Source organism: Chlamydotis macqueenii, chromosome 9 (genome assembly GCF_036417535.1).
Source record: "Chlamydotis macqueenii isolate bChlMac1 chromosome 9, bChlMac1.mat, whole genome shotgun sequence".
In the NCBI taxonomy this organism is placed as follows: Eukaryota; Metazoa; Chordata; class Aves; order Otidiformes; family Otididae; genus Chlamydotis; species Chlamydotis macqueenii.
The window spans coordinates 15,172,442-15,186,435 of NC_141564.1; the positions used below are offsets into that span (position 1 = coordinate 15,172,442).

The window sequence follows — 13,994 nt, forward strand, 5'->3', positions numbered from 1 at the left end:
TCTGTCCACACTGAAATCCTAAACTGCAACCACAGGATAAGATAGAAAAAGCCTTACATGGAGAATCAGGACATAAACAACCATAGCAGAAGTTGCTTGCTACCCTCCTACCACTCCATATGAGAACTAAACTCAAAAGCAGACATCCCTTCATCTTTCCTTTTCCTCCACTCTTTACAGCTTCATACACAACTTGATTTGTAGAAGTTTTTAGCTCATCCCTCTAGGTCACATCTCTATGGATGGCACCAGTACAGGATTAAATGCCCTAGAAAGACTCAGGGTGCTTGCACCACATGCCTCTTCAGAGCAAAGTGCCTAATGGCAAGGCTTGAGCACACGAGCAGGAGCTGGACATGCAGGCTCCATCAGCAGCCACAACACCTTATGTACCAGTGCTGCTTAGAAAACAGACTTCCCTACAATCTTCTGGGTCTTTTTCTTTTCCTCTCCTGAGATCTGTTGTCAGAGGAAGGGAGTTCAGAGCTTCTTTCTTCTTTAGCAGTGGGTTGGTTTCACTCTGTTACATTAATGGGAATTGCAGGTGCACTTCAGCTGAATGTTAATTTCTTCAAATGGCAGAGAAAAGGCTACATGCACTTGGGGAGGAAGAATATACATCCGTTTGTGCAATCTTAGCTTTCAAGGGGAAATGTACAGTGGAAAAAGAAGGAATGATAGGGGAAATTAAATTAAATCGCAGGAAAAAGAATATTAGTAACAGAAGGAAACTTTTACCTGTGGTGCTGGCCAAAATGCTTTCAAGATGCTCAGTGAGAATACACGGGCGTACAGGAAGCCCAGCAGACTATCCAAATATGAAGCTGAGTCGGAGGGTTTTGAGGAAATTGTCCTGTTTCTACAGTCTAAGAGAACTCTGCAGCTCAGTCCAGCTCTGACCTCGGTGGCTCTCTTGTCCCTTCTTTCTCTGGGTTGGCAGGCGCTCCTCACAGAGCCTGGCAGACAGCCCTTCAGGCATTCCTGCAGTATCTCTCTGCTCTCCTGCAAATGGTTTGGGGTATGTTCAAAGGCACCGCGAGTGGAGAGGGAAAGAGGGCAGCACTCTGAAGAACATGGCATGAGTGTGTTCTGGTGAGATTTTCCTAGGTACTGTGTGACAAAAAATATGGGAGGTTGTTTCCACTTACAGTCCAAGCTGTTTGCTCAGACTTACAGAACTGATGTCCCTGAGCCCAAACAGACCTCCACCAGCCTCACAGAGGGCAGTCACTCTGTACAGACCATCATCTCCAGAGCAGGCTGTCTGAGAAATGCACATCCATTTTCATTCTCTTCTCGTACTTCTTGCCCCATCCAAGCTGACTTCCCACTTTGGTCAAGGCAATGATATTTATCATAGCACCATAGAGAACACAGGACAGAGAGACCCAACCTAGTAACTGCCTTTTGGAATTAACAGTTATTAATCATCAATTATTTACACCACAGGGATATCAAACATGCTTCCACTCCTTCTGCCCCTATAAGGATGCTCTTCTGTGCCCTCTCAGAGTCTTACCTTTACTTTGGCTCTGGCCCAATCCCTGCTCCTCAAGCTCTTCACTGCAGGGTCAGTCTTCTCACCCTGCCTGCTCTGCCCTGTGCTCCACTCTGCCTAGTCAGTCTCTCAGGAAGATTGCTTGGATCACATGGAAGGAGCTAATCACTGTCATCCCCGCTGGCTCTTCACCACAGTGTGCCTGGGCAGTATCAGCTCTTGTTCTGCCCTGGGTTCCTTTTGAGACTTGTCTTCCTTCATTAGCCTTTCCCATCCCACTAATTCCCGATCCCAAACATTGCCAGTCTGCACTCAAATAATTTCCAGAGAAATAGATTGCAGCTCCATTTCCAGATGTCTTACCAGTACTTTGTACAATGGCGTTAAAACATCCCTATCTCCACAGCTCACCTGCCTAATACCCCTGGATTGTGCTTACATCGGCAGCGTACAGCCACCTTATGACCACCCATGTTTGAACATCTAAGGCTGCACAACTGATGTTTCAGTTAATTTAAAAAAAAAAAAAAAAAAAAAAAAAGAGAATTTGCTAAAAACCCAACCAGACATAAATGATTGTATAAAAACTCTTTTCCCACTCCTCTCCTTTTTCACTTTTTCCCATAAGCTCACTGGGGTGGCAAGGTTTCTGATATGGACACCAGCCCTTTGAATAAAACTTGGCAGGTTTCACACCACTCATTTCTCTTAGGCCAGCATAGTGCTGCATGACATTAACAGCTTCCAGTCACACCACTGGCAGGAGGAAAATAATTCCTTCTGTTAGCAATGACCTTCCAAGCTAGTGTTCTTGCAAAGCATACTAAGTGCTACCAGCCTTTCTTTACTTCATTGATTTTCCCAAATCATTGTCAGAATTTCTGGTAATACACTCATTAGTCTCACAACAAAGAGATTATGAACATATCTGCCAAGATGAAACCATAGGAACTGCAAAGAACTCACAGGACATGAGAGTGGTATGATTTAGATGACAGATCAGCTTGGGGCACAGGTGGTGCTGCACAGTGTTGCTCTCTCCTCTGTGCTGTTATAAACTGGGATGCAATAAGGCTTACTCTGATCTGACATAACTGACCAGACCCCAGTCTGATCACGGACGCTGGGCTCTGTGCACAGAATCTGTTCTTGAAGATCTCACAGTTTTATCCCTTAGCTCTACATAGTACAGCTCACCACATGCTGTTGACTTTCACCCAAACAAGCTCAGTTACTTTCATTGTCCACACCTATCTCTGCTGATCTGTACTATCTTTACCACCACTTATTCATATCAGAGAGAAAATGTTCTAGTATGTTGAGGGCATGTCCATGTGGGGCTAAGACAGTCCACAGTAGATGTCCTTGAATGTGCAATAACACACTTGGCAAGTCCGTACTGCGGAAAGACACAGAGAAGCAGCCCACTGCAGGGCCAGGATAATGTGGCAGAGCTGTGGGCTCCACACAATGCTATGCTGGGCAATGCAGGTGCAACAGTTTGTTCAGAGCAGCTCAGGTCTCTCAAACTCGGCACTACTCCCCACGGTACACACTAGCCCATCCAGGTGCTTGGTAGTACCCTCCGACACTGGGGCTGTTTTAATAAGGATGTTTTATGGGAGTGATCTGTTTTGTCCCATATTCCCCCGATGGCTGAGTTCTCTCTCTCTTTTCCTTCCTCTTTCTGGATAACCACCATGAAATGGACATAAAGGCAACTTAAAACTTGCCAGCCTTTGCATTATCTGAAGTCCCTATTTTACCATTTTTGTAAACTCCATGTCATTGCCCCCCCTCCCTAAGTGACTGTACTAGTAGAAGAGAAATGTCTCTTAATAAAGATACTTACTTAAAATGCAAAACAGTAAAAGCACATGTTGATTTGATATAAATTGTCTTGTATTCTCAAGTAAAGACAAGAAACTTTGACTACAATTCACTGTCAACAAAAACCAATAAAAACAGTACTATAATAACAATTGTTTGTATCACTGTACTGTAAGCTCTTTAAGACATAGATTGTTTAATATGTGGAATTTGTATGGCACCAACCCCATCTAGCCATGCTTTATTTATTGCATATTTCATGTTTCGCCTCCCCATATCTACATCCTACCAGAAGGTTTCAAAAGTATTACTGATCCATTTCTCTTACATGATAGTAGCAAACACAAATCACAACAAATTCCGCTTTTTATCTCAAAATCCAGAAGAGACAGGAGTACGTCTGGATTAAAGAGGCCCCAGGTTCAGGGAATCCAGCAGTAGCTAGACCATCTGTGCTATTCTCTTCCCATGCTCACGTTTAACACTTTTCTGAAACTACACCTGCATGCCAAACTGAACAGATTCACATCCTCGTGACCGGAGAGGAGCACAGTTTTAACACTCTCGTGCAATCTTCTCTGGCTTGCTTTTGTTATTTGTAGCATCACTAAGGAAACCAAACGTGAGACTGGTGATCTTTATTCAACATGTGCCTTTCCCAGACGTGAGCTCAGCTAACTTAGGTATCACTTAACTCCAGCCCATTCTTTCCTACACAAACACCCATGAAACCAGGTTGAACTGGAAGGTAAGCAATGATAGCTATGACAGAGTAGATTTTTGCCCAGTACCTAAAGAGCCACAGTGACCTCTAATGGCAGGCTGCCAAGCCTTTGTAACTGCAGTACCTGTGATGCTAAGCAGAGTGCATTGTATGTTTGCTATAAAGATAATGAATCACACCTAGCACTCGCTGGAAGGTCTCGCAGCACTTTACAGCAGTGGGATGTAATTACCACCGGACATGGAGGCAGAGGGATATGACGTGATTCACCTAAGATCATGCACCTGCTCTGGAACAGCCACCAAGGATACAGCTCAGGGCTGCTAAGTCCCAATCCAATGCTTTCTCCAAGTGACCTTGACGATAAAACACACTGGAGTAGATATGGATACAGCCAATTCTGTCTTAAATCCAGGTTCTGCTCCACCATTCCATGGCAGCCAGCGCTCTCTTTTCAAAGCATGCACCTTCACTTCTGAATAAAACGATCACTGTCTGCCAGCACTTAGTGCTGGCTAGTGCCTGTGGAAAGGCAGAGTTTTAGTTACAAAAGGGAAAAAACCAAAAGTCTTAACTTTTGATCTGAATTTCTCCAGGAGTGACTCTGGCCTGCTCCTTAGCCTATAAGCCAATGTGGGTATAGTATGAATTTTTCACAGCAATATCAACAGACTACGATCAGCTGTTCTCTCTGATCTTGACTTTTCATGCACTTATCCCACAATTCAGCTGTTGGTCAGGGATTTGTAACCTTCCCCAGTTTAGAGGTGGAAAACTGAGGCAAGGATTCGAACTCAAGATCAAGCTCTGTGATCACCCAAACAGCTACAATTCACACCATGGATGTGGTTTGTGGTTCAACTGACTCACATAGGCAGAGAAACACAAGACATGCACGGCAAAACCTTAGCTTTTTTCAGGCTGGCCCTCCATTACATCTGGCTCCAGCCATATGGTGTAGGAAACACGAACTTACGCTCAAAAGTACATTGCACACAGAGAGACCAGAGGCACCAGTAAGCTACCGTGCGTCACCTGATTTGGGTAAGCCATCTCTGTGAAGGCACTTCTCACTTTTCAGCAAATGCAAAGTAGTAAGACTTAGCTTAGCATGCAATAAAGGAAGTTTCACTAAGGCAGCACGACCTTACATGAAGGGAGAGCTGAGCACCTGCATCGAGGCAATGACCATGACTCAGAAGAGATGCAGCAATTTGTTGAGCCACAGCAATGCAAGCATTTATCCACATCCAAGCAATTTTCCCACAGTCACAAAAGCAGCCTGGAGCACAACAGAGGGCAGAACTTAAGTTTCCCAGAACCTCAACTACTAATCCTGCATTCCCCAGCTTCACTTGATAATGACAAATAACATTCAGGTGTATCCTTTTATCAGAAAACCAGTATTTCTCTAATTGCTCCAACATGACAGTTTTTAAAGTTTCATTCATTTAAACAGCTCCTGAAAGGACTGAATCTGCGCTAATGCAGATTAATCGAAGATTTGCAATAACAAAGCTTGGAAAGGATGCTTTTTAGAAATTAACATCTTGACAAAAATAAACTTTCAGCTGTGAATAGTTAATTCCATGGTTGTTCACTGCAGGGTTGTTGGACTTCAGAAGTAAACACATTGCAGGCCATGGTGTACAGGACTAGAGAGGACCTCAGTCTGGCAATTCCTATGCAAGACAAAACTTCCCTATCATAGAATTTTCCATTGCATCAAAGTACTTGTGCAACCTCTTGAAAGGTATATACAGAAGAGCTCTACACAACTGCGAGTCATTATTTTGCCTTGCAGCACACAGCTGCTCTGCACAGGTAAGTAATCAAAGGCAAGAAAGCAAGCCTGAGATTTCTGGTGAAATTTGGGGTTATAATGCTCATTCTGTACCATATGCACATAAAGAGAGCTCAGACTCACAATCTCCTATGTCAAGCACTAAGAGAAATGTGATTTATATCAGTCAGACGCTTTCATCACAACACAAAGTTATGTCAGACCATGAATTGTCTGGTGCCACGAATTGTCTGGTGCCAGTATTTAGAGCATACTCTAAATGGCATGCTACACCTCATTATTTATGTATATTCCTTATTTTTTGCAGGAATTTAGCACCTAAGACCTCCCAGTGAAATCCAGCACTACTGCACAGAGTGTGCCTGTCCTTCCTATGAGTCAGTTCCCTGGTCAGAGATGCATTTTAGACAATGTTTTCTCAATCGCAATACAGCCATCACTGTTGAATCTTCCAGAAATCTGAACCTGGAAATTTCCACAGATCTTGCAGAAGGTATAATCTGTGACCATATGCAAAGCCAGTGGGTCTTGTAGCAAACTTACCCTGCGCAGTAAGTAGTGAGTAGCTGGCAGAACAGAGCGGAATTTGTGTAAGTTTGTATAGAATATGTCTCTGTTTATACAATAAGTTTCTATAGAATATGTCTCTGTTTATATAGTTTTCGGTGTGCCTAGGTATGGCATGATTTAATCCCCAGGAAGCTCAGCCACACAGTTTCAGGTAGTGAAGCCTACATTGCTGAGAAAGGACCTGTGACAGTAAAAGCGCAGGGACACTGGCTTTACAGAAAGCGGATCGGCATCTTTAGTTCAACAGCAACGAAAGGGAATGGGGCAACTTGGACAAGTGCCTGTTCCACTTTACATGGCATGCCCAGAGCAGCTACTGCCTGTGATCATGTGGCCACACAGTGAAAGACAACACTCAGAGAAGTCTGCCGCTGGCTTTCAAGTGTGCTCTGATTGTGTGTGCTCTACACAAAGCCACACCTGCCCAGTTGACATTTACCATTTCAGGTATTCTTCCCAAGTAATCCAGGTGCAAATTATGGGACACAGCCTGGGAAAACAAAGAGCATCTAGATATTAAAGGTGGAAGCTGATTTCCCTCTGTTTATCTTGTTACAAAGGACAACTCCACCTGATTTCTCCTACATCTGGTTCTTGGTCTGACTGATACTTGCATCACTTGGCAGGCACCTGCAGCCAAAGAGGCACATCAAATCTATATTCTTCCAGGCCTATCAATAGGCATACAACCATTTTCACAACAGTGAGTTTGACTAAATGCCCTCGGTAGCTTCTGGTTTACGTGTGCATTGATGGCACTCTGACACTCTCAGGCGGTAATAAATACCTCATAGAATTGGGCCAATAGCCGGGACACAGATCTGGCACATGGGAAATAATAAGTGGAATATCTCTTTGTTACCAGAGCAACTTGAAAAACACAATGAAAACAGTGCATATCCCTGCAGAATTACTGAGGATGAACAGATACACACTTTTGAAATACTGAAACAAATGCTATAATGATACTCCTGATTTGCAGAATAAATCCTACCTCATGTAGACGTGAATGTCAGAAAGCCAGATGTTGTCTATTGATACTGAAACTTCCTATAATCTCCTAAAATCTGTTGGATAACATACAGGGAACTGATTGTACCAAAGCTTAAAGGAACAAGAACAGCCCTGACAGTTACACAACTAAACATGGGGAAATACTGATCGTGTTTTGCATATTCTTAATCAAGCTTTTGCACTTTTTAAAATAGGTATATTTATTTACTTCAGTGGATTGTGTGGTAGAGACCTCATCCTACCATCTTAGTAGGCTTGATTCAAAGATTATTAAAGTCAAGAGAAATAACTCTATTAACTTTGATGAGCTTTGGCTCAAGGCTTCAGGCAAGACCATGGTTGAGCCACGTGAGTCAACGAATCATTTCTAGCTGAAGTAAAAGGAAGATCAAAGTCAGTAGTTTGATAACCTCTTTGACCACACTCTTCATGATTTAAACTTAAGGGACATCACTCTTGGTGGAAGAGTGCCACTGCCTCTGCCAATGCCTCTGCATTCATATGAGATATTACACAAACTCGTATAGGATCTAATGAGTTTTCTGGTGTTGATACCTGTCTTCTCTTTCACTATAAAATATTCCAGAAGTAATTTGTTTACATATAAAATGATTTTCCCCCAAATAAAGACTCTTTTTATGCCTATTGAAACGTTATGGTAAAACAAAAAAATCTTGGCTAGTATTGTAGACCTCCCTCTGATACCTACCAAGGATTCAGACTCTTAATTAAGAATGCTTTTTATTTTTCCCTAGAGTTTGCATCAAGACAGACACAGCTTTATAGTGTAATACCAAGAGAGAAAGGTAGTTGAGTGTCTTGAGACAGAAGCTCTGATGCAGGAAATCTGATGTTAATATGCACTCCAGCAAGTTCATCACAATGGCTGCAAAGCTGAAACTATAAACTAACTCTTGGAGATAAAAAATGTAGTCATAGAAAAACATACAATAAGAACAAGAGTGCCTATGGTCAGAACCAAAGTGACAACGGATAGTGCAAGACCCTCTTGGGGTATGAATAACATCAAGCTGTGAAGAAGTCCGTAGCAGTACAGAGTTCTTAAAACTGTGGCTATCCCCAGTGATTGAAAGGAGGAGTCTCAAATAAACATAAAAACTTAATGACCGTAAATAATCTGTGACAGGTTCAGTTTACAAGAAGAAAACTCTGTATTTCAGGGCAATACATTTATGAACTGTTTCATGGTAATGCTAAGAGAGCCTGAGGGCATGGCATCATTGTGCTTATCAATATTTGTCATGGTTTCACAGAATCCAAGATTAAACAAGGGCCAGGAGGGATCTAGGAGGTCAGCCCCATCCAGACACACACCTCTAGTGCTGCAGATTCCAGACCCTTCTTGGTTAATCCATACCTGGGCTTCGCAGCCTTTCTGTAAGAAATCTTTGTGGGAATTGCAGTTAGACACAGGGCAGCTATTTGCACATACTCTTTGCTGTTTCACACGGGTCAATCCGCTCCAAACTCCCCAGATCTTTCCCAGAGGCTAACAAAAGAGGATGGAGATCTCTGCTTTATGGGAAGTGGACCGCTGAGACATCAAGATGCCCAAAAGTGAACAGACAGTCTGCAGCAGACCCAGAGAGTCATTGAAACCAACTATTGTCAGGTGCCTATTGAAAAACTGCAGTCGTGTTTCCTGCTGGAGAGCTTCTGATCATTAACCAGTGATCTAAGAGGAACATAAATGTCATATGCTGTTAACAAGGTCTGTTCCCATCATAAACATACATTTATCTAATCACTGTCACTCTCAGATCTGGATTTTTTTCACTGTGAGTCACTAACATGTCATAACAATTACCTCAATTGATGCCAGAGAAAGTGTTGCTTATGATTGTGTTGAATAACTCAAAGCTCTGCCTCACTCTTCTTATTGTTTTGTAAAAATATCCTTTACCTTTGCCTTAGACTTAACAATTCCATAAGAAAACACACTCAAAGAGTTTCTTCTAAGACATTAAATGAAAGTCCTTTTTAATTTAAATATTATCATTCTTTAAGCAAAGACAACTGAGGGAAAAAAAAAAATCTTTCACTTGTTTTTGTGATAGATGAAAACTGTGGTGACAGTCACACATCTCAAGGGAGCAACTTTGAGACAGGTCTTGTCTTCTGCAGAAATGCCTCTGCTGGGAACGGGGAGTGCCTGGTACACAACATCATTTTCTGCCTCCAAGGGAAGAAAGTCAGGACAGGGTTTCACTCTGGACTTCCAACAAGACTCCACTTCTTTCCCTTGGTGTTGAAGAAAGTTCTGGGCCTCCAAGATACTGACTCTGCTGCATCCAAGGATCTTGGCAGCACAGTGTCATCTCATCAGAGCTTCCTCACCATCAGGGATCTGTCAGTAAAGCTCAGTGTCATGAACCAACCTGAGAGTCTAACAGCACAGGACATGCTCAGCACATCAGTCTTTCTCACAGCAAAAGAAAATTAAGCAGATAGAGAACAAGGCAGGATTACTATGACCAGCAGAAAGACTTCAAGTTGGCACAATAGGCACAAGGAGCAGCCTCATGCGATGGAGAACAACAGTTTTTCCCAAAACAGTGATAAACAAGCAGCCCCTGCAGCCAGACCTAGCCAAGGCACAGTCTCAAAGTGACATCCCTGAACCCCTTGGTCAGAAAGAGGACATCTAACTTCAGGCTGCACATCACAGGGATAAGACCAGATAACTGGTCATGGACCAGTTTAAGCCAGCACTAACTCCAGCTCCTGAGCTCCACCATGCAGTGCAGAAACATGCAAACTGAAGAAAGAGACTCAGTGAATGCAATCAAGGTGAACCAGAGCCATGAACTGAATCCCGTGGAGCTGCAGCCAAACGGAGTCAGAGGAAATTGCACAGGGCTTTACATCCGCAGATCTCTCCATGTTTTGCAAACATTCTTTAACCCTCCACATGGCTAGGCTAAGCACTCACAGATACTCATTGCCTATGAAATTCAAAGGTGAGGACCCTACCACAGGTGGTGCAGAGCAAATCACTGGCAGAGCTCAGGAGACAAAACAGCAGTTCAGCTCTGTGGCGACCAGAGACATTAACACATTTTACCTTTCCTCAAAACATCACACAGTAGAACAGAGCTTACTGTCAGCCTGGAAAAGAAGCACGAGATGTTTCCTGTGCCTCTGCTGTCTTGAGACAAGCAAATGCAAAGGGCTGGTAGATGTCACCTGCACCAGGCAGTGGGCAGGTGAGTTAACAGCAAAACACATCCCCTCATATGGAGACAGGGCTGAGCGTGCTTCTTCCTGAGAAAAGGCCAAGAACTGCCTTCAAACATTTCAGGAACAGTTAACAGAGTTTCTGTTTCTATTTGCTTATTTAATTTTTTTTTCTGGCTTATTTTCTTTTAGACTATAAACTTGTGAGGCAAGAACCAACTTAAGTCCAACTGAAAAATTCAGTTTATTGGGCAGGGGGGAAATCCACAAAGAACAAGGCAGTCCTACACAACAGCTCACTTACATTCTAGACAAAATGATACTAAGCACTAAGCAATAACTAACCAGTAATTTAGAATAAAATACATCAGAGACACATGCTAATGGTCACCTAATCAGGTACTAAAATAACAGAAAAAAAAAGTCATAAAATCGGACAATGGTTTGGGTTGGAAGGGACCTTCAAAGGTCACCTAGTCCAATCCCCCTGCCAGGAGCAGGGACATCTCCAACGAGATCAGGTTGCTCAGAGCCCCGTCCAACCTGGCCTTGAACGTTTCCAGGGATGGGGCATCCACCACCTCTCTGGGCAACCTGTTCCAGTGTTTCCCCACCCTCATTGTAAAATTGTTTTTTTTTCTCATGTCCAGTCTGAACCTACCTCCCTCTATTTTAAAAGCATTACCCCTCATCCTGTCCACAACAGGCCCTGCTAAAGAGTTGCCGCCTATCTTTCTTATAAAAGTGCTGCAGTGATTCAGCTGAAAAAAAACTCCTAACGCTTGGAAAGCTGACAACATGCAAGTTACAGGAAAATGCCCCCAAACATACCTTTAGTCCCATATTAGATGAAATGGCATTAGAATTGTAATTTTTCCTTTTGCTGATGCCATAATTGAAAAGGCTTGTGGATGGAAGGGGAACTGACTAGTCAAATTTGGGAAACAAAATTGAGTTGAGGCAAACAGACCACAGAAATGGCAGAGACAGTGAGGCTTAAAGAAAAAAAAGCAAAAAGAGTTTATTTTAGTAATACAGGTTAGGAATGTTAACATAGATATATATCTCTCCAAATTAAGATATATAATGATTTTTCATGTTGACAGCATCTGTTTAAAAATGATTTCATGACTGCTAGCTGAAGGTTTGGAGAAGCGTTATTTGGCCCTGTAAGTCACTATTATGGAAACAAACCACACTCTTTTGGGTTATTTGGTGTACATGACAGCACAGATGTCATTTTTGCAAGGCTGACTGTCCTTCTGATTAACTCTGCTCTCTCCAACGCAAAGTTGATATCTGCCAGTGCCAGTCCTCCTTCGTTTTTGTCAAATCCCTCTCAGAGCCGATTTTGGCAAGCAGAAAATTCTTATCTTGCTGCTCCCTCCTTAAAGCATTTCTTTCCTCTGCCCTTCACCTATGAGAAAGGGGGAACCTAAACCTTCCAGCTGCCTTGATTTTGCTGATCTGGTGAAGTGTTCCATCACTCCCAAGCATTAGAGATCTAATAAGCAAAGTAATGCCAATACCCCAGTGTGATAGTAACTCTTTCTACATAAACATTTTCCAGGACTGATTTTCCCATTAGGTTCTTGAGTAGCAGCTCTGGGAGGAAGATCACAAAGGACTGTCCCAGCTTTCTGCAGGGTGTCACGGGGTGGTGATCTAGGAACTCTGAAGTGCATTCCTGCCATCTGGATATGGTGGGGAAGGGGTTACAACCAGAGCTGAGAACACAAGGGCAAATAATTGTGTCAGCACCTTCTGGTAAGGAGAGCAGTCGCCAGATCTGGTCAGTATGATGGCCAACTTCAGCCACAGCTAGCAGGCTGGGTCGGGGGCCTCCATCGTGGACAATGAATCACTAACCAGCCCAGAGGTATTTCATTCCATTAGTCAGAGGAAAGCGTGAAGAACAAGAGTTTAGTCCCCTTCTGTTTTTCATTTGCTTTTTGTGGTTAGCCTTGAAAATCTAATAAACACTTAGCATGTCTACTGCATAATTCTATGTTTGCCTGCACGTATAGGCGCTGTAGGGAACAAACACTACTACTCATAACAACAGACCTTAAATCAAAGAGACAGTCCTTTGTGTGCACTAAAAAAATATCATTTTTTTCTCCACTGACAGTTTTCAACCCCTAATAAATTAGAAATCAATCATATAAACATGAAAACAGAAAAGTGTACATTTACTAAAATATATGTGTGTGCTTATATATGCAGATTCGATACAAGGTGAAAATCTTCACACAATTAATTCATTCTAGATGTTTTCCTGTTTTTAAGAATGCCGCAAATCCTCCTGCAGTGAGCCCAGTCATGCAGCAGAAGGCTCCTGGAATTACACCAGCCTATTTCTGATCACTTCACACATATTGACGCTGATACTCTCTTAAATTATTAAGATGCTGCTATTTTTAAGTAGCCTATAGGTCTAATGCCAGCCTAACAGCCTGCCATTCAAATGATCTATGCTAAAGTCCATTACCAGCCAAAAGCCTACGACACGATTTCCCTTGGCTTAATACCCTTTCTCATTTCCAGAGCTTCTCTTCCCTCTATCACTCATGAGCCCAAATAACACACATTAAGCTGCCAACGTGTGACAGTCTTGAGACGATTTGTCAAAGATCTGCAACTCCCTTTGCGCAGCAGGTTCTTAATGTGCTTTAGGATGGGTTTTATAACCTCTCAGAATCAATCTGAGCCCTTATAAACACTCCCCAGTGACCCGATTTTCAAATAAATACTTGCGCTTTTTTCAGCTAGGAAGACACAAAGCTGTGTCAGTTATCTAAGCAGTTGCTGCAAACAGAGAGGGCATACGAACACTGCCTCAGCCTGAGCGGGCAGCTATGCTTCCCAAAAGGAGCACCAGGCAATCCACGGAGCGTGGCAGAGAGGGCTCCGTAGGATAGAGAAGACTGAACAAGGACAGACCCAGCGCATGAGATCCTGACAGGATGTCACTTGGCCAAGATGTTGCTGTTATCTCCAGCTTCTAGCGAAGACGTGACATGTAAGCACGTGTTGCAGAATATCTGGAGGTTCGGCCACGTGTTGTGCAGGGAGAGTGGCTGGCGCAAGAGGTGAGTAATGGGATATAGAACAGTTTGTTCTAGAGTCCTGGTTTGTGTCCATCACATCTCGTTAGAGGTCTTGAGTGAAATTACTGCTTTCCTGACGTCAATGGCAAAACTCCCACTATTGTTAGCCTGGGCCAGAATTCCCCCATGAGTGTTTCTGGCAGATGAGAAGAAGTTAGTAACCACACAGGTGAGTCTCCCTCTCATTCGCAGCAGACAGTTCACTGTCATACCCAGCATGACATAACCCTTCGCTAACTGCTGTGT

At 43.0% G+C, this 13,994-nt stretch overlaps 1 protein-coding gene across 2 annotated transcripts in view; it reads right to left on the reverse strand.

The window, feature by feature from the left end:
• The window catches only part of OSTN (osteocrin), a 50,373-nt gene extending 49,520 nt beyond the window's left edge, over window positions 1–853 (reverse strand). For both annotated transcript variants that reach the window (XM_086754858.1, XM_086754860.1), the window contains exon 1: window positions 739–853. The gene's annotated coding sequence lies outside the window, so the exon portion shown is untranslated. The remainder of the gene's footprint in view (window positions 1–738) is intronic.
• Between the last annotated feature and the right edge of the window lie 13,141 nt (window positions 854–13,994).